Raw genomic sequence first — 21,611 nt, 5'->3', positions numbered from 1 at the left:
GAAGGCCTTAAAAATTGTACTTGTCAAGAACGTCGTCTTGACGCTGCGTTAGTTCTTCGTCCCGTAACTGATCATCACGTACAATGCGACGTACGGACGTAGCAAAGTATACTCAAGACTGATACAATAAAAATCTGGCAACAGTCCGCCATGAAAATCGGCAATGAAAATCGGTCATAAAAATGTGGCGCCAGCGCTCAGTTTGAAAAGACGATCCGCAGTTTTCGCGTTGTTTTGCAAGTTCAAGGCTCCAATTACTGCAGAGTTCACAGTCACTTCGGCCATGCATTGATCTTCTGTTCCCCATCTGAAATGTTACACTCACCTCAGATGATGCAGTGGAGCAGGTGGCCTTGTGCAGCATTCTCGCAAAAGACTGGATTTACCATGCAACATAACTACAGCACTCCTTAATTATAGGGAGGGGATGCTCCACCCGGGTAGTGAGGTTTATAAAAGAATTGCGCCGTGATCATCAATGTTTTTGCCAGCGGACTTCATAGATAACTGCCTTATTTTGTTTACAAAGCCCTCAAAACCAATGGGGATATGTTTCTGATATTTGCACCATTGCGGAGCAGTGTGGCTTAGGAAAAACGTTGTGCCCTTTTTACTTGGGAAGAAGGTTTTAAGATCAGTGTATACGGGCGGTAGCCCTTTTACCCGAAGGTGTATCAGCGGGTATAATAAAGTGTTTTTGAAAATTGTTACACCATTTCTAATGCCGAGCTTCCAAGTCACGGAGACGTTTGGCTGGTGTAACAAAATGTCTATTTACGTTACATCCATGCAGTATCAAAACACTACCATCAAGGGACAGACTTTAAGGTCAGTGCGACGTTTATTTTGCGCTCTGTGCCATCAGGCGGCCTTTCTGCTGTGTTTGCAGCAAGCCGGAAAGGCGAGGGGGCGCAGAGGGGGCAAACGTTACTGACCGCTGTTTGCGTGCCACACTCCGAAGAAGAGGTTATCTTTCTCCTTGCTTTCCCACGTTTGGTGAGTGAACACTCAACGCAGGCAGTGCACAGCCTCCCCACTTCAAAAGAACCAAACTGTACCTTTCTATTCGCTCCTTTACACCTTGCGCATGTGCGCTATATCTGGACATTGTATTAATGTATTTAGGTCACCAAAAGGTGTTACTTCAAGGTAATACACCCAAATATTCACATCCACAGAGTACACTCAGCCAGCTGAACATGTCGCTGCTCCAGATGATGCAGACCTCGGGTCGCTAGAGTCGCTTCCTACACGCCTGCTTCTTGGGTATTGCTGGCAGAGATTTTGCCAGGCGAGCGACTTGTAGCCCCCCGACGAAGTTGAGTGGCCAGGAAATCCGTCTTTATACACCCAATGTCGTTTACCACAACATGTAGCTCCAGGTAACGAAGGTTAATTGGAACACGAATAAGGAGGCTATAAATACGGCTGATATCTTCCCTGCGCAAAACATTCGTTTTCTCTATCTTCCCCAGTTATTTTATGCTTAAACGACAGCTGAGTTTTTTTTTTCACTTCACGGGCCACTTTACGGGACTGGGCGACAATCACTTTGTGCTAACTTTTGCGTTTTGCAATATTCCAGCAATAGATTTACTACTTGTTATATTGGCCCAACGTGGCATCACCGGGTGCCATCACTAGTGTGTCAAATAAACAAAAGATTTAGGTGCACCTAAGCCTTGTTTTGAGGAATAAATCCTGGGGTAATTGGTGTATAACTTTGAAAGAAGCTTCAAACGTAAAAGGCGCAATGGTTGCAAAGTTTCTTGCCGATTACGGGTGCCACTCCGTCGATTTTTTTTTAATTGCGATAGTATACCCTTTGGCATCAGGTTTGGTTCTACAGACTGAGGTTATGTGATGCATTACATTGAGCCGCGTACTTCAGCTGTCGACTTTGAAGGACTTTATTTGCATTTGCAAAGGCGTTTGGTATTTCACATAAAGGAGTCAGGTTGCCGGGTTGCATTGGTAGAACTCAAATACAAATGCGAAAAAAACTAGTTTTAGGCTCTAACACGTTATCTGGAAATGGTGGTGGATTACCTCATACAATATTGGTACTGAACGAGTCCGTACAAACCATTTCCAGGCTGATGTGCACATTTGTGGGTACCATGCTCTATAAGCACCTTAAAAATAGAATCACTGGTCATACCTTAATCCCGCTGGAGAGACCGTTTTAGGGATAAAGCCCCTGAGAGGCTCGGGCTGTCGGCGTCCCCTGGCGTTTTCGTCATCGCGTTATGTATTCACGGTAGTCAAACACCGGCACACAAGTTTTTGTACGCTTCGCGCTAAAACGTAACGCGTTCTAAAAGAGCACGCCGAAATCCTAGGGGTTGTTGTTGCTTCTTTGTTGTGGCGCGTACCCACCTGGGGGATTAACCACGTACGTCAGCTTTATTAGGGCTAACGTGCACGTTTAGGAGAACTTAGATTTGCAAAAAAAGTACACCATCTTCCCATAGAGGAACCCTGAGTTAGTAGGCGAAGCATCCATGTGGTCCACTCAAGTTCCCATTACTTTTCAGTTCGTCGTTTCCTTTGACGCTCAGCTTCCCGGGCCTTCGTTGTATCAGTAGCTTCTTGGCGTAGTTTGAATGCGTGAAAGACAAAATGCGCGTTTGCAGAACATGCTCTCGTCTCGTGTTTGTAGTGCAGTTGGAAGAGAGCCACGTACTCCCGTTCCGGCCACACACTCGTGGGATCGAAACCGGGTGCAGCCTATCCATTTCTTTTTATAGTGGACTGCCTTGACGTCACCCCAAACTCTGACGGGGATGAAGAGACGTGCATGCGCAGTAGACTGCGTACGGCGGACAACGACAACGAAGGAGGGAGGGACACAGCCGCGTAATTACATGCTTCACATGTAAAAAATGATTACAATTTTCAACACCACGCGCTTCAGCGCTCCGGGATTCAACAACACGACACTCTAACAGCAAAGCTGTAAACCTCTACCCTCCAACGGTTTCATCTCCGTAGGCAAAAACGTCAAAGCGCCAAGTGCTTAGAAGCAGAGTGCTCAGCATCGAAACAGCGTTAGGCACTTCTTCATAACTTCAAAACCGCGTCATTCCAAACTGCATAAGACATTTATAAAATGCATGGTTCATCCCTTCCAAGGTTTCACGTTAGTGAAGAGGACCCCGTGCTTTTCAACACTTACGTGTAACGGCCGCACGAGCAAAGCGCAGACATTTTTATACCTTACCAACCATTCTTAGACCATACCAACCACATAAATAATTATTCTGCGCTCACAGGTATACGTCTGGTATTCATACATTTACTAACTTCTTGAAAAAAATTCTTAAATAAACCGAGACCAATGGGCTACCCGTACCTTAGATACGAAAAATGTAAATTAGAAAAAAAGCCAATTCTGCATACAGTTAACACAATACTGCCGACGTGAAAACGCCCGAGTCCACACAAGCCTCCTCCGTGTAAAGAGCTCGTCATTTTAGTTATATAGCCCTTCAAAATTAGAATGCTTCGGCTGAACAAGATGTTAACTGCGAACTGTAACGCCACCTGAATCTCAGCGAAAAATCACCTCTTCGCTGGTGCCCTCGAATTAAGAAGTAATAAGGTGACATCGAGAGCAACAAAATAATGGCCCGGTCTGAATTCCTGCAAGTGCGCAGACGAATTCTGAGTACATATTGTCACGAAGCCAAAGGCGACGCAGTTGTCTTGAAGAAAAACAAAGCTTAATTGGGAGGACTTATGCTCCCCTAACAACTCAAACAATACACAGCCGGTGAAGCAGCAGTACAAACTGACGCGCCCTGGCGAGTGTTGGCTAATCGACTACAGCAGCTTCTATTCTGCGGACCTGCATTTCCTGGTACCGGTTTGAGAGTATCTCGAACCGCCGATATATATCGAGAACATTGCAGATCAAAGAAAAATATTCGAAGCTACTGACGTTAGGGCGAAACGCTCTCCGTATCAGAATGAGATTACTCGCGCGCCCTGAAAAAACAAAACAACAAAGAAAACCGGTAAAATACAAAAGTGTATATGCCTTCACAGGAGAAGTTGAATGTTTATTGTACATCTATACGAACTCTCACATTCCAATTTATCTTTCGTTTGGTATGACATCGTTAATTGCATCGACGTTGGACACTGGATGGCACGCGCCCGAGCATTGCGTAAATCAGACTGAAATCATGGGCGCTCACAAGCCGACTGTGCGAACCGAACCAAACGGGTTGTCAGAGAATCGTTTTGTAACGCGAGCGAAAGGAGCACCGACATCCGCAACATCACGATCGTGACATCGACGCATGTCACGAGTGCGACATCCGCAAGTCGGCTTCTCCACACCTTACGCTTCGCGTCCTCCGTGCACGTAGGCGCTGGCCTCGAGGCGCCAGCTGTCGGCGCTCATTAGCGTCATCCTGCACTACTTTCTTCGTATTTCTTAGATGGCAGGTCCATCTGAAAGAAGGCTATAAGGCACTTTTGTCGTCCTATTCACGTCTGTTCATAGCGCAGTTGGGAGCGCGTTTCGTAACTCCCGCTGCGGCGAAAGTGTTCGTGGCTCGAATCCCAGGGCCGCCGCATCAATCGAAGCTTTTCTGGCGATGTCATTTCCGTGACGCATATACCATCAGTGATATCTTTGTGGACACCGGCGTAACACACTTTAGATTAGTGGTAAAATAAAAAATGGGACACGCACTTCACTTGTCCCACGGGTAGAAAAGACAACAGAGCCCTGCGCAGACGGCCAGCAAAAACAAAACATAAATAAACAAACCCAATGCATAGTTAGTGGCAGTACAACCTCTTAGAATACATCAACTCATTCGAAAATAAATACCCGACTGAACAAACAACAAAAATTCCTCCACCTTGTGTAGTAAAGTATTCAGGCGAATCACGTAGATGACTTCAGGCAGCGTTTGTCGTCATGACGCTCCATAATCAACATAGGGTATCACCTCGTAGGTAAGTTGGCCAATACATTGCAGAGTCTGGTAGGATCAGAAATATCGTCCGAGAAGCTTCTCATGAAGTCCACGTCGTCGGATAGGAGTCCTAACCCACACACGATCCCGTGGGCGGTACCCGGCGTATTGGCATCGGAGGTTGTAGTGTACGGTATCCACAAGCTGCTTGTCGGTTGTGCGAACTCGAGCGAGCTGGCGGGCTTCGTCTGCACGCTTAAGGCATACTTGGACGACGGCGTTGAGGCCGTCGTCTTTTACGTGCGGAAGCACGGCCTCAAGCGTCGTAGTCAGCCGTCTCCCGTTGACAAGCTCAAACGGTGTCATCTGCGTACTTTTTTGAATAACCGTGTTTTACGCAAACGTTACATACGGAAAGACTTCGTTCCAAGTCTTATGTTCAAGGTCGACGAGCATAAACAGCATATCCGCGATCCTCTTTTTCAGACTTCAAGTTAGTCCGTTCGTTTCGCGTTGGTACACCGTCGTCCTTCCGTGATCCGTGTTGCTGTACCGTCAGATTCCTTGCATAGGCTCCCCAGTGAAGGCCCTTCCGCGCACCATATTTAGCACTTTAAGGCTCCGCGTCGCCGCACAACTTGGTTAATGAAGAACTTCGCGACTTTTTCTGCAGTCCCTCTCGGACGAGTGGCAGTCTCTGACTAGCGCGTCATGTAGTCTGTCGGTACAAAAATCCACTTGTTCTCGGATCGTGACGTAACGACTCCGTAAGGAGTCGTTACTCTCCGTAACGACTCCGAAGAACGCGCTCTCTTCATCGGGGTCTAGTGGTGGCGGGTCTACGGGGGCGCGGGACAGGCAGTCGGCGTCGGAGTGTTTCCTGCAGGATTTGTAGACGATTGTAACGTCGAACTCTTGCAGGCGCAAGCTCAACCGCCCAAGACGGCCAGAGGGGTCCTTCAAATTGGTGAGCCAACCCAGCGCATGGTGGTCTGTGACAACCTTGAATGGTCTACCATATACGTATGGGCGAAATTTTCAAATGGCCCATATAATTGTTAAGCACTCTCTCTCGGAGGCTGAGTAGTTTCTTTCCTCCTTTGACAGACCACAGCTGTCAAAGGAAAGTACTTTTTCGCCCCCGCTTTGCTTTTGTACGAGGACGGCAACCACGCCTATACCACTGGTGTCAGTGTGCATTTTTGTTTCAGCGTTTTCGTCGAAATGAGTGAGCACGGTTGGGTATTGCAGGCGCTGTTGCAGGTTGCAGAATGATTTGTCTTGGGTGATTTCCCAGCTGAAACAGGTGCTAAATTACGTCAAGTGCGGGAGTGTCTCTGCGAGCTTGCGAAGTTTTCGGCGAAGCGCCTGTAGTATGCGCACATTCCGACAAATTGAAGCACGCTTTTTTGGTCTGTGGTTCTGGTGAAGTTCGCTATGGCTGAAGTTTTCGGCGGGTCAGGTAGGACTCTCGCGGCGGTGACGATAAGGTCTAAACACTTGAGTTTCTCGTATGCGAAGCGCCACTTTTCAGGCTTCAGAGTTCGCCCCGACGAGCGAAGAGCTTGGAGTGTAGTCTCAAACCTTGAAATGTGTTCTCTCCAAAGTTCGGGCGAATAACACAGCGTCGTCAAGGTATAAGAGACTGGAGTGCCGCTTTAGGCCAGCTAGCATGGTGTCTATAACCCATTGAGGCGTTGCTGGTGCCATGCACAGTCCGAACAGCAACACCTTGAACTCGTATAGGCCGTCCGCGGTTATAAATGCAGTCTCCTCGGTGTCTCTTATCTACTTGTATTCGCCAGTAGCCCCTCTGTAGATCAATCGAAGAGAAGTGCTTCGCGCGGCAGAGGTGGTCGAGGGCGTCGTCAGTTCGTGGCAGGGCGTACACGTCCCTTTTTGGTGATTTTGTTGAGACGCTGGTAGTCAACGCAAAATCTTGATGGGCCGTCTTTTTTTTTTCACGAGTACGACCAGCACATGCCAGGGGCTCTACGATGGCTCTATAATGTCGTCGCGAGCTTTTCTTCTACTTGCGTCCTGATGGCTTCCCGCTTGCGTGAGAATATGCGTTAAGGTGACCCTCTGGTACGTCGGGTTCCATCTTCGGTTACAATTCGGTGCTTTGCTAGGGGTGTCTGGCGTAATCATGAGTTCGACGAAAAATACACACTGTAGCGACTTCGCAAAGCCAATAATTTGTTCCGTTTTCCTTTCGGTAGCGCCGATTTCACGTGGAAGGGATGCGGAAGCTTGAAGGTATCTTCGTGTGTGCGTTCAAAGTCGGCGACCGTGATCACGGCACTTGCTTCTGGCGTTCCTTAAAAAAAGGCAATGGCAGAACCCTTGTTTAAATGGTGGTACTTCACAATGAAATTAGTGAACAAAACTTGGGATTGACGTCGGGTAAACCATGCAACTCCCCCTCGTGATACAGTGACACCGCGGTCGAGAAGCGACCTTTTGTCACGCTCTATGATACCGTCTTTGTCAGGAGCAGTATCTTCGCAGTAGACGGTGATCATCTGAGCTTGCGCGGGGTGGCAGGGTGACACGATCATCGGCGATCCCTACAGCAGCAAGGTTTTTAGTGTTTGCTTCCGGCGTAATGAAGTGATCGGATGAAAAAGGTTTCCACTGGGTCTGTAGGATCACTTATTGCACCCTTGCTCGGCAAATAGTTCATCCCAAGATTTACTTCGCGGTTGTAGTTAGCGAAAATACGAACGCGGCAGCGCACGTGGTGCCGTCTATGGTGACGCGTGATGTGCACGTTCCTCTGGCGTTCCGAGATGGCCTCCTGCTGTGCGCACGTGCGGACCGTCCCATCTGACCGTAATATTCTTCAGCTTAGACGCCAATGATCCGCTCATTCCTTAGTAGTCGGCTCCCGTGTCTATGAGGGCTAATACATCAAAGGCGTTGATGCATAACTGTACATCGGATTCCGGCTTTCTCGATTTCGTGGTGCGTCAGGGCGTCGTATCTTGGCATGAGATTGTTCACGGTCGGAAACTATGCGTCGTCGTTGTTATCGTCTTCCCGCCAGCAGTCTCGGTTATTTCGGCACGCGTCGCACTGCGTGGCTATCGTCGTATTCGGGAGTCACGTCAGGGTTAGATCGGGTCGTCGGGCTGAAGGCATGTCGTGACTCACGGTGTTCGGTGCGTCCTTGCATGCCTGAAGGGCTTCCACCATTGTGCAACATCACCTCCAGAATTTGCTGCGTTTAGTTTCCCCCACGTTGTCTGTAAGACCTTCCACGTGCGAAATGATTCTTGCTATGGTGGTTTGGCGTCTGGTATAAATAGGGTGACGGCAAACAGTTCAAACGGGCTAGTCCACAGCTGGTGTTGGAAAGGTATTCTTCGATTTCAGTAGGGCGCTGGCTGGGTTTGGGGCGTGGTGCGTCGAGGAAGAACCCTCGCAAACCTTGCCTCATGTAGGGGCAGTGACGGTAGATGTTGTTGGCCCCTCCGCAGTGGTATATCTGCGGATGATTATCGGCGGTTCGCCATACGTCCGTCTTCCTCGCCGTCTGGTTTTGGCCTTCAGGAGGTGGGGCGGGCGACAGTGCACGGCGGTACGGCGGAACTTCTTGACGACGGGTTAGAGCAAGTTGGGGTTGGCAAACAGCCGCGGAGTAGGTCATAGCTTGTGGTTCGTGGGGTACTTCGGGGGTACTTTAGAAGACCCCAAAGCGAGCGGAATTCCCAGGTCATGTCACTCATAGAGGCGACTTCTGGTTCGGGCGTTGTTCATAAGAGTTTCCACAGTTCTTACCAGACGACTGCACGGATTGTATCCCGTAATGTAACATGGTTAATACCCCGCCGTCGATGGTCTCCGCAACGAGCACGTTGATCGGACGGTCATACTGGCTCGTATGACTTCCAGCGTCTTCTCCATGGCGGCCGCCTCAGAAGAAACTTTGGCGACCGTTTTAAGGCGGTTGCTGACAAGACAAACAAAACGTTCGTCCTTTAGGCCCAGCAAAAGAAACTCGAGCTTCCCTTCTTCCGTCATTTCCCTGTCCGTGCGACGAAAGGGCGCCTTCATTTCCTCAAGGAAGATCAGGCATTTTTCGTTCGGGTATTGCGTTCGAGTTTTAAGCAAAACCACAGCTCGTTCTTTTCTAACCAAGGTCGTGATATTCCTAAAGAACTCACTATTCTATTGACTCCAGTTGGTCTACGAGCTCGCGTCGTTCTCGAACAAAGTTTGAGCTCAATCTTCCGAGTAAAAGAAAACATGCCGGAAAGTTTTTTGATCATCCTACCTGTTAAAGATCCGGACACGCTCCAGCTTCTCCAATGATTCCTCTGGGTCTTCCGCAGGAATCCCAGGTACGATGGTGGTTTGCGGGGCTGCTACAGCGCGATTGCCGAAGTTGAGTTCTTACACCATGATAATTGTTGCAGCGGTCGTACTCCGGGTTCTTTCTGGCAGGAGGCCGAAATGGGGCGTAAAACCTTGAAGCCGGAGGCTGGCTCTAGTTGGACTGGCTAGGCGCTTCAAGAGGTCGTATGGAGCATAAAGGGTGCGTGCCCAGCACCTCCACTAGATGTCACGATCCAAAGACTACGAAGTTGTCTTGAAGAAAAAAAAACAATTCAATTGCAGCGAACTTGTGCTCCCCTAACAACGCAAAGAATAAAAAGCCGGCGAAGCACCAATAAACAAAATGACGTGAGCAGGCCAGTGTTTGCGTTTAGAAAACCGCGATGTCGGCTCTGCGGGCATTTATCTCCGGGGCAATTGTTTCTTGAACCGTCGAATTACATCCAGAAGACTGTACACCAAACTAGAATATTCTAGGCTGGTGAGGCTGATTCAAAACACACTCCATATCAAAGAAGATAACACATGCGGCCTAAAAAAATGAATGGGACACGCGCTTCACTTGGCCCCGGATAATACAGATAACAAAGCCCGGCACACAGCCGGTTGGCAAAAACAGCACATAAATAAACAAACCTGATGCATGGTTCGGGGCAATATCACGAGCAGCAGTGGTTTGTAACTTTCTTTACTGTGCATGCCTCACATTAAGCAAGACAACATAACTTCCACAACTTTGAGCGACATCAAGATACACATCCAGAGCGTCACAAAAACTTCTCATAATATTGACACTGAAATTCGGATTTCTCTGTTGTAGCGCGTGCATCTGTGCACAAATATATTACAACCGGTCTGCGCTACTATGTTAAAATTTATTACGCTTGAAGGAGATCACAATATAGTTGGTTAAAAAATATTGGTGGAGCTCACTGATTGTTTTATATTTCTGCCAAAGAAATCAAACATAATGTAAATCAAAACGTAAAAAACGGTAAAAATAACTGAAGTCGATCACAAATAAAAAAAGCGAAATAACGTCTTCCACATGCAGTTTCTTTACCTTTCTCTCCAATCAAAATTTCTAATACAGAGCTCAATTTTTAAATATATTATTGGATAATATTGAACCTTCCCTACAACAATGGCACACATTCGACCACTTTCCTGCTGGCATTTTGAGAGTATTGATTATTAATAAAAATATTTAATTAAAATGTCAACGGAGAGGTTAGTAATTTCTAGGAATAAGAGTGTAGCACCGACCCTTTCACATATTAACTTTTCTTCACGTAGAAACCGATATATTTTAGTGACGTTGGCATTTAAATTTTGTGCTTTTTTATATATTTACTCAATTTATCCAGCACGCAAATAGGAAATGTGCTGGCATAATCTGTCCTGGTTGTTATAGCGATGAATTTTTTGTGCGGCCGAACGCGTTTTATTTTACTACTTGTCTATAGCGGTTACGTGACAAACATCTGCTAAGGTGCCCACAAAACATTGACCTACGTCACACACTAAAATTTTGGCTTTGTTATTTTAGCGCGAACAAGGCACAGGACACATTTAGATATAATTTTTTTTTTGCTTTTTACTCTGACAAGTACATGCAGGCTTGAAATGGGCGGACAGTTTTCTATATTGATCACCAACTTTCTATCGCCCGCTTCTAACCCAGGCTTCTTTATTTACTCGCAAACTTTACCGCTTTTCATCAGCTTTAACTGTGGCAAACTGCAAGTGAATGAACAGCACCTATATATTACCAGTATTGGGTTAAAATCCCAACTTACCCTTTTTTGGCAAGCTGCAATGCTGTCACGGGCTTTTGTACAATCACCATATCTGTGTAATCCCAAAGACTACCGTCCTTTCATGTTAGTCAGAAAGCGCAGGGCGAGCTATTGTTGAATCAATCTAGTCATTCATGGTGCACTCCGATCGCCACACAGTGTTTATTATGTCCTAAATACAATTGCTACATCAAAAATCACGATTTCGTCGTAAACAATTAAAATATAGAGAATACATGATTTAGGCAGCACAACGCAGACCCGAATGAGGACTGAACAGAGTAATCTAGGACTTCTTAAAAATTCTCTTGACTTCCGTTGCACTGGCGCATCGAAGCTGCTCTCCGAGATTAGAGCTCGCCAGCTCGCAATTGTGTGTTCCTGTTCTTTTACTTTGAAATGTGTGTTAGAAATCTACGGCTTCTTAATCTTGCTTGCTCCACCACTGAATTAGTGCATAAAAACTGTAACAGAATTTCATTCCAGCTTCTCTTTGCGAGCCAAGGTTTCTATCATTCCCTCTCCAAATAACTCACTATCCGCTAAAACCCAATAGCTCCTTAGCACATCCCTTGTTTCGCCCTGTTAAAAGTACGCAGTCGCGCCTGATTTTTTTAGTTAGGTCCATGTAGCCCGCTATCGTAATCTGACAACGCACGACAAATTTAGCAAATGTACAGACATCAGTAATTTATCTTGGTGATTAATTCATGCCTAACTTAAGGTCGACTTCGGACACCTTGCTAATCACACGGTACACGATTACCTCGTGCATTTCGTTATTATCACCTTTGTCTCAACCAACAGTGCATATTCGTCGCGGAACAGTGCACCGGGGCAGGTAACTGTATACCTCCCTTCACGGTAACTATGCCTAATGAGGAAATTGAATACACTTAGCATGGCTTTTGTGCATATTTTGTTCGGTACCTTGTACAGCAAGTTTTGATATTGACGCGTTCACATCTGTCTTTATGTAGTCGTCTATGTTTTAAGCTTATTTTTAGAAACTATTGCGTGAGTACCAAGCTCATTTGAGCGCCAATCGTTGCAAAGTACTAACTATGAAACAATTCTCGCATACACTGCACTGGTTTACACTTTTGTTTTAAAAATTATACCTTATTTTATCTTTGTTTTCCTCTTTTGCTCTCTTTCAGGATCCAGTGCTACACTGCTCGGAGGATAACCCCGATAACACGTGGTGTCTTCTTTATAAATACCAAGATGGAACCCAATGCGTGGTACGTGCTTGATGCAAAATTCTGTCTCGTTCAGTTCATAAACACATATGCATCGAAAGGGGGAATGTTGATGAGTGTGACTTATTACAGGTATCTGGCGTAAATTGTATTAACCTAAAATAATATATTTCATTGTATAGGAACAAAGCTAAATGCTTCATATTTTTTGTGGTAAAAAACACTGCGGGCTGTTATACAGAAGAGAACATTGATTTTATGTTATCATGTAAGGCACAATTTGATCTCGCATATATGTTCACTAAGAAATTCAACTGCTTTGCAGGTGGTTTTGTGGGTGAGTGGAGCTGGCAGAGAAGAAAGGGGTGATTTGGTGGCAGAAAAAATAAAATGTATTTACTTGAAAAATTAATGAAGTAATACTGTGCTGATGACGAAAAATAAATATATAATAAATCCCTGTAAATAAGTCCTATACCAAACTCGCGTGCTCATGGGCGGGGTCAATGCCGGCGCGCTGGCTTTGTGAACTTTCCAGTGGCACTGTCTGTTGCGATTGATGAAGGGGCGTAACAGAGGTTGCGCTGGCGGGTAAAACATGCTTAATTGCCAAAGATGAAACGTTGTAATAGTATTCTGGTCCTAGAGTATGATGTGGCTATACCTTGAGGTTTTGTGGACGTGCTCTAATAGCTGAGAACTTGCCGAGGTCCTCGCTTCTCCAACTTGTTACGTCCATTTCCTTGTCCACGCCTCTTCTCTCTTCTCTTCGCCGTGTCATTCGCCTACATCAATTCGAGCGGCTATTCATCCCTTCAGGCGCCATGGTCCGCGTTTTGCCCGCACAAGAAGAAGTTACTTTGTGAAAGCACAATGCAGGTGAATAGTTCATTTGGTGGCAATTGTGGTTGATCGTCACAATGAGTTTCCACAGACACACCTTACCCCCAATGACCAATATCCCCACGAACCTTCCACGACAATTAGTAGAATTTTATAAACGTTTCTGAGGAGGGTATGACTGAAGCAATTCTCAAAACGTGACCGCCGTGTCTACGACGCCGCAAAACGAAGCAGGCAAGACACAAAATAACCGACGTAACCTGAGAGTGGGTTTATTCCAAAACTAGCCTAGCGCTCCCTCCGTCAATATTGATTGATTGATTGAAGGGTCTAATGCCCCGACGCAACACAGGCGATGAGGTGCGCTTCTGCGTTTTCGAAGGGTCCCGTGTCGCTTGGGCAAACAGAGACGTTTAACTCCGGCGCTACCTGCGGACATCGGCCGGTATAGCCTAGAAAGGACGAGCCGGTTCACTCCGCTCGCCTCACCCGTCTAGGCGCTCCGAGCGTCGCAGCCCAAGTCCCCTCCGTGTCGGCGCCATCCTCGGTCTCCACGCCACCTCCTCCCTTCACCGCGCCAAAGTGGTGGTGCTATCCCACGGGGTGCGCGAAAACCCCGTCAGCGTTGCCTACAACGTAAGTCGAAGAGGCACGCCGACAACGGTCGCACCGCCGTCTCGTATCGCCTGAGCCGCACCGTCTGCTATCTGCGTTATGAGTCGGGAAAGGGCGTTTCCACAGTTTCCACACACTACCGAACAATGAACCAAAAAGCTGACAAAGAAAAACTAACCGCTACATAGGCATATAGCACAGCGTGCCTTTCACATCGAATTTTGTACAAGGGTACCACGTAGCTAGTGCCACAGGTCAAATGCAAATGAAATTTATCAGATCTGCTCTCCCCGACGCTGTTTCTTTCAGTCTGTAAATTTTGAATACACCAATATGCACTTCACTCTTCAACCAGGATAACAGATGCCAACTATGTAAACGGATATTGTCATTCTCTCTAATTATTCCTATTAGTAGTCCAGTTATTCCCCTGACTTCCCCTTGCTTTTTTTTATTCCTTCTGTCAGCGGTGCTTTTTATAGCGTTACATCAGCACGACAAGCACCTCTGACTTCCACATAACGTGGCGTATTAAGGCAACGTCAATTTCACTTTCATAACTATAAGCCTTCTATCGGTTCAGTAGAAGTTTAACAAAAAAAAATAATGAACCGAATAAACGACAGCCTAGACCTTTGCGTGAATGGTTGAGTATCTTTTTCTGGGTTTCAAAAAACATCTTCTACACCTGAACCTCATCCTCATCATCAACTACAGCCCACTAGGTTCATAGCAGCACGAAGGCCTTTTCCATTGACCTGCAACCGTTCCTATCCCGCACCGGTCAAACCCGCTCTTTGCCTAAACCACTTATTTATATCTCCATCGAGTAATTTGCCTTGTTTTTCAAGACCCGTTTCTCTGTGTTAAGTATGTAACCCTGGCTGCTCACCTATTGTCATTTCGCCAAACCTCGTGCCAAGACACGTCAATTTCTGCTTTTGCTATTGTAATGTGATATCTCATATTCTAGTTTGTTATCTGCTCAAGGTAGCCTGTTTCAAGTCTCTAAGTGTTACACCGATCATTATTTGTTCCATGGACCGTTCAGGAGCTCTGAGTTTCTTTTCAAGTTCTTTAGATAGGTGTCATGTTTCCACTCCAGTTGTCCACACCGTCACGTCGCACAAGTTGTATATGTGTCTAGCAGTTATATAGGCAGCTTGCGATTCATTATTTGGGAGTCTATGCCGAATGCACCTTAGGCCATACCAAACCTGGACCGGATCTCGTTCTTCTGGTACAATCAGCACGGAGGAACTGACCGATGTAGTTACAATATTGCACTTGTACGGTTTCGTTACATATGCTGAATAGAGCGCTTTCGGCATGTTTACCATACATAAGATAGAGTTATTCAGTTTTATTTTTACTTGCACGGCCTTTCTATACTTAGTTTTTAAAGATGTCTTTGCAGGTGTTGATCAGACTCAGCTAGTAAGATTACGTTCTCTGCAGACCTGAAATGGCTCAGATATTCTCCGTTTATCCGTAATTCTCTGTTTTGTCAGCAAGCTTCCTCAATACACCTTGAAGACAAGCTGTGAACAGATATGGTGATACGGTATCACGCTGTCGTACTGCCCCACGTTTCGGTTATTTGTCTCTTTTCTTCCGAAGGATTATTCTGCCCGTACACCCTTTGTAAAAGACATATGTAGGTGTCATCTATTCCTTGGACTTTTAAGCCTTCAAGCGCTGCCGCGGTGCTCACTACACGAAACACCTTTTAGTGGTCTTTAAATGCCTGACAAAGGATTTTCTTTTACTCTCCCAAAGTTCCTCTCACGTCATAGACGACGTGGATGTGCTTCATGGTTTCGTACCCTCTCCTACTTTGAGCCTCATATCTTGGTTGATGAGAATCTAAGCTATTAGTAATTGTCTTACACTGGTGCTTCGGTAAACAGCTTGTATACAACAATCAGCAGGCTGATGAACCTGCAATTATTATGGTCCCTGGTATCTCTCTTCTTGTTAATCAGAACTGTGTTGGCGTTCTTCCACGATATGGACAATGTTAATCTTAATTATACTGACAATGGTGTAGGAAGCTTTTCCTGTACAATATATTATGCCTCGTTTAAAATATACAGGGTTTTGCCGTCGGCATCTGCAGCATTACCCATTTTTATGCCCTTGGGGCCTTTTTATTTCGTCTTTAGTTACAGTGCGACTTCGCGAGTTACGCGTGTATTCTTAGTTTTTTCCCCAGTTGTGATATCCCTGGTATTTAACCTGCTGTATACCCGTTTTGCTACATCCCTTACCTGGTTGATGTACCAAGTAATGGTATCCTGCTCCTACATTCAGTCTTTGCCTGTAGCTAGACTCTGCTATTTGCTTTCAGGCTTCCCGTATTTGCAGGGTTTCTTCAATGACTGTCGTGTTCTACACGAAAGTGTGGTTTTGTCCGTTTCTGTTAGTACTTTCGACAGCTCGGATAACTTAACCTGATCCGCTGTACTCAACAGTTCCAAGATCTTGGGTGTGACACTAAGTTAAGTCGTTGTATGAGTTAGTTCTTCAGTTTGTTTTCTACAGTCTAGGTGTTAACTGCTGCTGTTGATTTTATATGGCCGTTGATAGGTTTTTTTGCATGCCTACACTATCCTCGTAATTAGCGGTTAAAAGCGCAAGTTTTTATGACTGGTTAGTTTAAAATCCTGCGTGCTGGCTCTGGCGCAATTCATGTAGGTTTTCTTAGGTTTCAATAGCCTTGTTACTTTTGTTTTAGATTCAGACCTACTTTGCGAATAACCCTCCTTTCATAGCTGCTTTGTATCTTGAATGTTACCTACACCCAATTACGTTTCCTGGTTTGCGGTTGCGACCTTTCCGTGATCGTTCCTTACTTTTTGTTTAAAGAATAATGTTAATATAAATTATATATTCAAGCAAATCTTACAAGGCCCATTGCAGGATATAGAGTAAGTGAGGCGTTTTAAAACGTAGGAACAAAAAAAACATAACTTTAAGACAGGAACTTTATAACGACATAATATAAACGTATTGTTTATAATTCCTGTTTCAAAGTACAAAGTGACCAATATTTGACAGTACATAAACACTTGTGAATATTAACACAAAAACAGCAGACAAACAGCATACATACAAAAACACCACACAAAAAACAACATAGAGCATACAAAAACAGTATAAAACAGCTTACATGCAGCAGGTAACTTTCCAGATGTTAGGGATTGTTGAAATATATGACATAACATCTTGCTTGGTACAGTGAGGGTGTTCTTCTATATTCCGGAAATATTTTCATCTATACCAGCTAATGTCAATATTTTGAGGTTTTTAATGAGGGATTCAATGCCTTCAACAATGATAGTAACAGATTCTATATGTGTGGCGTCAAGTTCGGATAAGCTTGAAACAGCCGAATATCCTCCTGAGTGGAAACACAACAGAAAACGTGTCGAACTCTGTGGGCAATCGGCGCTAGAAATAGGTATGTTGCCTCTTTCATGTACAGTTATGGTGTTAGCTTCCCGGTGTGGAGATATATTTGGCCAAAGTTTTGCGAGATTCGAATTGAGGAGTGATTCTAGGTCAAGCGAGCAGTATTTACATTTTGGTAAAAATATTGCTGAGTAGCAGATTTTCAAAAAAATCTTTTAATGCCTCCATGTCTCAGCAGTCCACACCTGTTCAGCCCTTTTGTACGAACGCTTCTTTTTGTTTCTGAGTTTGCCAAGAGACTTGTTGCACCATGGGCTTGATTTAGCATTGCTTAAGAACACTAGCGGAGCCCACCGGACTACTAGTGCTGATAATTTGTCCCTGTAGAGTACCCACTTGTCGTTTACAGATCGAAAATTAAACGAAGCGAGTAACACTTGGCATAAACTGCTCTAGTTGAGAACTAATCTCATCGTGATTTGCCCTGTTGCAATCGCGAATTTGTGGTGTTGCTTTGCCAGGCACAGGGATCGGGATGCTAACTGGTAATTAATGGAGATCATGATCACTAACGCCGACCATATATAAAAGTGACATTACACTGTTGGGAGCATTTGTGAAAACCAAGTCTACAATATTTGATGCACGGGTGGGTTTTTTTATGATTTGGAAGAGTTTAAAATCTAACAATAAAAATTAGTTACAGGGAGGCGTGACATAAAGATGACACGTGCTCCTAATCTACTTGACGAAAAATTGAAATCGCCTTAAAGATAAGCAAGGTTAGCTCGATAGAGATAGAGGTCTATAGGAATGCTGTCCCCTAAGTTATTACTAATGACTTTCTAGAATCTGGTGCCCGGCAACATGCGCCAACCAGTACCGCAGTTGATAACATTGGAAAATCCTCCCAAACAATTTCAAGATAAGACATAAAATCGGTACCATATTGCTGAAGAACTGGACCTTTTTTATAGCAATAACTATGCCACCACCACGCCTGTGGATGCGACCTTTTGTATAAATTCGGTAAAATTGATTGTGTGGTAGTATTTGATTACCGCGGATTTCTGGATTCAACCAAATATCTGCTAGTACTACAACAACCGGATCACAATATGGAAATGAACAAAGTGTTCCCCGTTCAGGTGGCAAACTTCGGATAATAGTACAGGCCATTCAGAGTGAGAGAGAGGTCTGCGGCCCGAAAGGCAGCGTATGCAAGCTTGAGTTCGCATTTAGCTTTTTGGTAGATTGTACTACATAGTCGTTATGACTGTCCCAAACAAAAATTTTATCTAAGTAACGCTTGTGGACTACCAATAAAAGGCTTGTATAATGGTTGGGCAAAGCTACCAGCTTTCTTCTTGCAGTACGTTTTTATGGCGCAAAGTTTTCACCAATGAAAAACGTTGTCCCTCTACGTTTACGTGCGGCGGACATGATGCTTTGTTCGTCCTTAAATGAAGACAGTTTTTAAATTATGGGCCTGTTGTTCCTCCAGAAAATTTGCCCAGGTGGTGTACACGTTCATACCGAGTACTGCATTGGGCAAGTTGGAGTTTATGTTCGCACGACCTAATAAACCTGTCCTTGGAAGCTGCCCAATCTTCTTTTTCGTCTTTCTCTAACCCCCAAAATTACAAATTGGAACTCGCAGCCTATATTCTGCATCATCATACCTATGCATAATTTGTTGTAGCTGAGCCGAAATATCCTGCAGGGGATTCAGTGGAGGAGCCGCTTCCGTGGGAGTAGCTTCGGTTGTACCAGCTTGAAGTTAAGTGACTCTCACTATGAGTTTTTTATTTTCATCCTTAATAGCAACTTGTCGCTTCTTGATACCCATGAAGTCAACCAAAGCCGACTTCAGTCCAGTTAGCAGTTTTTCAATTGCCTATAGGGCCGATTCAAAAGCATCGACCTCAGCGTTGCTCATTGCCGAAAGTTCAATTCCATATAACCCTATAACATCAGAAGCGAGCTGACCAGGATGAAAGATATACACAATGAACATGCCCATATCTGTTTTTTAACGCTGGTCAGCTCTAATGCGCACGACATATAAACAGTACAGTAATTGCTAGTTTTGCCACATGCGGCACGCTTTACTTACCTGACCTGAAAGAATGGCATTTATGAGCAGCGCATGGTCGCAGCGGTGTTGTGCTTGACGATGCGGGCGGCTGGTTCCAACTTATGCCTCGCTTCGCATGCATTGTTCGTACACGTGCCGAATCCGGGTTGCCAAGCGTTAGGAGCAGTTGTGTACAAGCACGGCGGTATCGCTGCAGGACCGGACTAAGATGCGGTGGGTCTTAGTAGTGCACAGGAATAATGCCAGGAAGCCAGGAATTCCTTAGCGAAAAGGGGCCATATTTTTTTTATATACTAGTAAACTTAATACGTATACTCTATTTGAAATTCGTGTGCTATATTTTGTTCATGTTTATATGTATTTTATTAGATTCAAAATGTTCTCCAAGTGTGTGCCCCAAATACATTCCTAGTGCAGCGGAAATATATCTTAAATGCATATTAAAATATTCAAAATGCACAGAAAATAACATTTTAAATGTGCAACAATAGCCATTTAAAATACGTGCATAAATGCTTGTAATGCATTTTAAAAGCACAGAAAATACTGTGTAAAGTATATTTTAAAAGGGTTACTAGTGTTTAATAGGTACAATCCTAAATTCATTGATAGGATGCTATCGCAATATGTCGGGGGGGATTTTTCAAATTTTCAAGCTAGTAAATTTCCTTTTGTGGTTTCAAAAATTGTAACCCTAGCCTAAAGCTCGATTGTACAAAACTACATCGGCCCTGCTCTGCATGGGGGCCAGCAAACGACTTCAAAGAACAGCAAGTATGCACACAGATTGTCATTTTGAAATTTGTTTATTGTTCAGCAACCCGAGCGGCCAATTTCACCACTGCATAGAAGGATGGAATGAATGCCTTCCAGCCACCTCTGTAGCCAGCGCAGGTGCAGCATTGCAAAAGAGCGTCCCGGTGCTTAGAATTCTCCTAGGTGTGGAATTTCGCTAGTGCCTGCCGCAAAAAAAGGAAACGGGGAAAAGTATTATTAAACACTAATTTTTCAGAGCCAAATGCATGATAAATAGGTCAGGATATTTTTCTAGCCACGCAACGTAATTCTAGAGCAGTTATTTCTTACCTTGCCGTTGAAATAAAAACAGAGAAAAAACCTGTCATGCAAACAATTCTACTTTGAAGGATGTAGAGAACGTATGTATTTTTAAGCATATTTTATACTGCCATTTGACATTGCATCTTCAAGACCTTTATAAAAAAGGGTGGCGGGGTAGGCGCTTGAGAAATTATGTAGGGATGAAAATTAGTGGACATTAGGAAAAAAAAGATGAAGCTGAAATAAGAACGTTATGAAACATGCAACAGCGTTCTTAGCATTATGCTACATCTCGTTTTTAGGCGCTTGAGCTCATTTCAAATGGTGGTCATCCTATTTCTTAAACTAAATTGAACAAAATTTGTCTCTGACCACACAGGAAGCTAATAAAATGAGATTAGTAAAAAGAACAGAAACTATACTTATTATTAGGCGTTCCGTAATTCGGCATCGCCTTCTTAACGTATTACGATCCCATGAAAACAGTTTCAAAATACAGAGGCAGGAAGGTAGTGGAACGCCTCGATAATAGTATTAGAAGAGGATGTGTACTAAAATGCCTTTAAACTAAAAAAGTCAAAAGGCCACTAAACAAAACAATCAAAATAAGTACAGCAAAACAAGTCTATTTCTGCTTACACACATATTGAATGTTTTTCCTCTCTACCGCATATCACCGATAATATCACACTCTTTGCTGTACACACAAGAAGCAATTCTTTTTTGGAGGAGAAAAGCGGAAAATACTTGTAGAAACTGAACCCTCTAACGGACCGGGAAAAAGATTTGGAACACCTCCTAGCGCCCAGGACCAACAAGTAAAACGTTGTGGCTTTCCTAATACTTGAGACAACTAAATGTAACTGATTTAAAATACAACTGGGACGCAAATGAGCAATACCAGCTGCTAAACACACACAACCCACCACGCAGAACAAGCACACTCGCTCTATATTTCCGTTTTTGTCACGTATTTGAGCAGAATTGTTTTATTCTCACGGGACGTCAGGCATCCGAAAGGTCGCTCAAAACGCGCAGACGTGTTAGTTGTGAATGAAGTATGATAAGACTAAAGCAAGGAGTGAACAAGTTAGTAGGAAATAGAACAGACGAAGGGTAGAACGCCCAAATTTTCAGGAATTTTTGGGAGAGCGATTGAATAAACAAAGAGAGAGAGAGACAGAGAGAGTAAACTTTAGTAAAGAAAAAAAAAGAGCCCAGTGGTCGGTTTCCTCAGTCCAGGACCACGTTGGAGCGTCCAGCCGTCTAAGACCGGTGAATCAGCCGAAGCTGTTCTTCGGCGCCC

Source organism: Haemaphysalis longicornis, unplaced genomic scaffold (assembly GCF_048455015.1).
Source record: "Haemaphysalis longicornis isolate Haplotype H1 unplaced genomic scaffold, Haemaphysalis longicornis Haplotype H1 scaffold_5, whole genome shotgun sequence".
NCBI lineage: Eukaryota > Metazoa > Arthropoda > Arachnida > Ixodida > Ixodidae > Haemaphysalis > Haemaphysalis longicornis.
Note: the sequence above shows the minus strand (reverse complement) of the source record.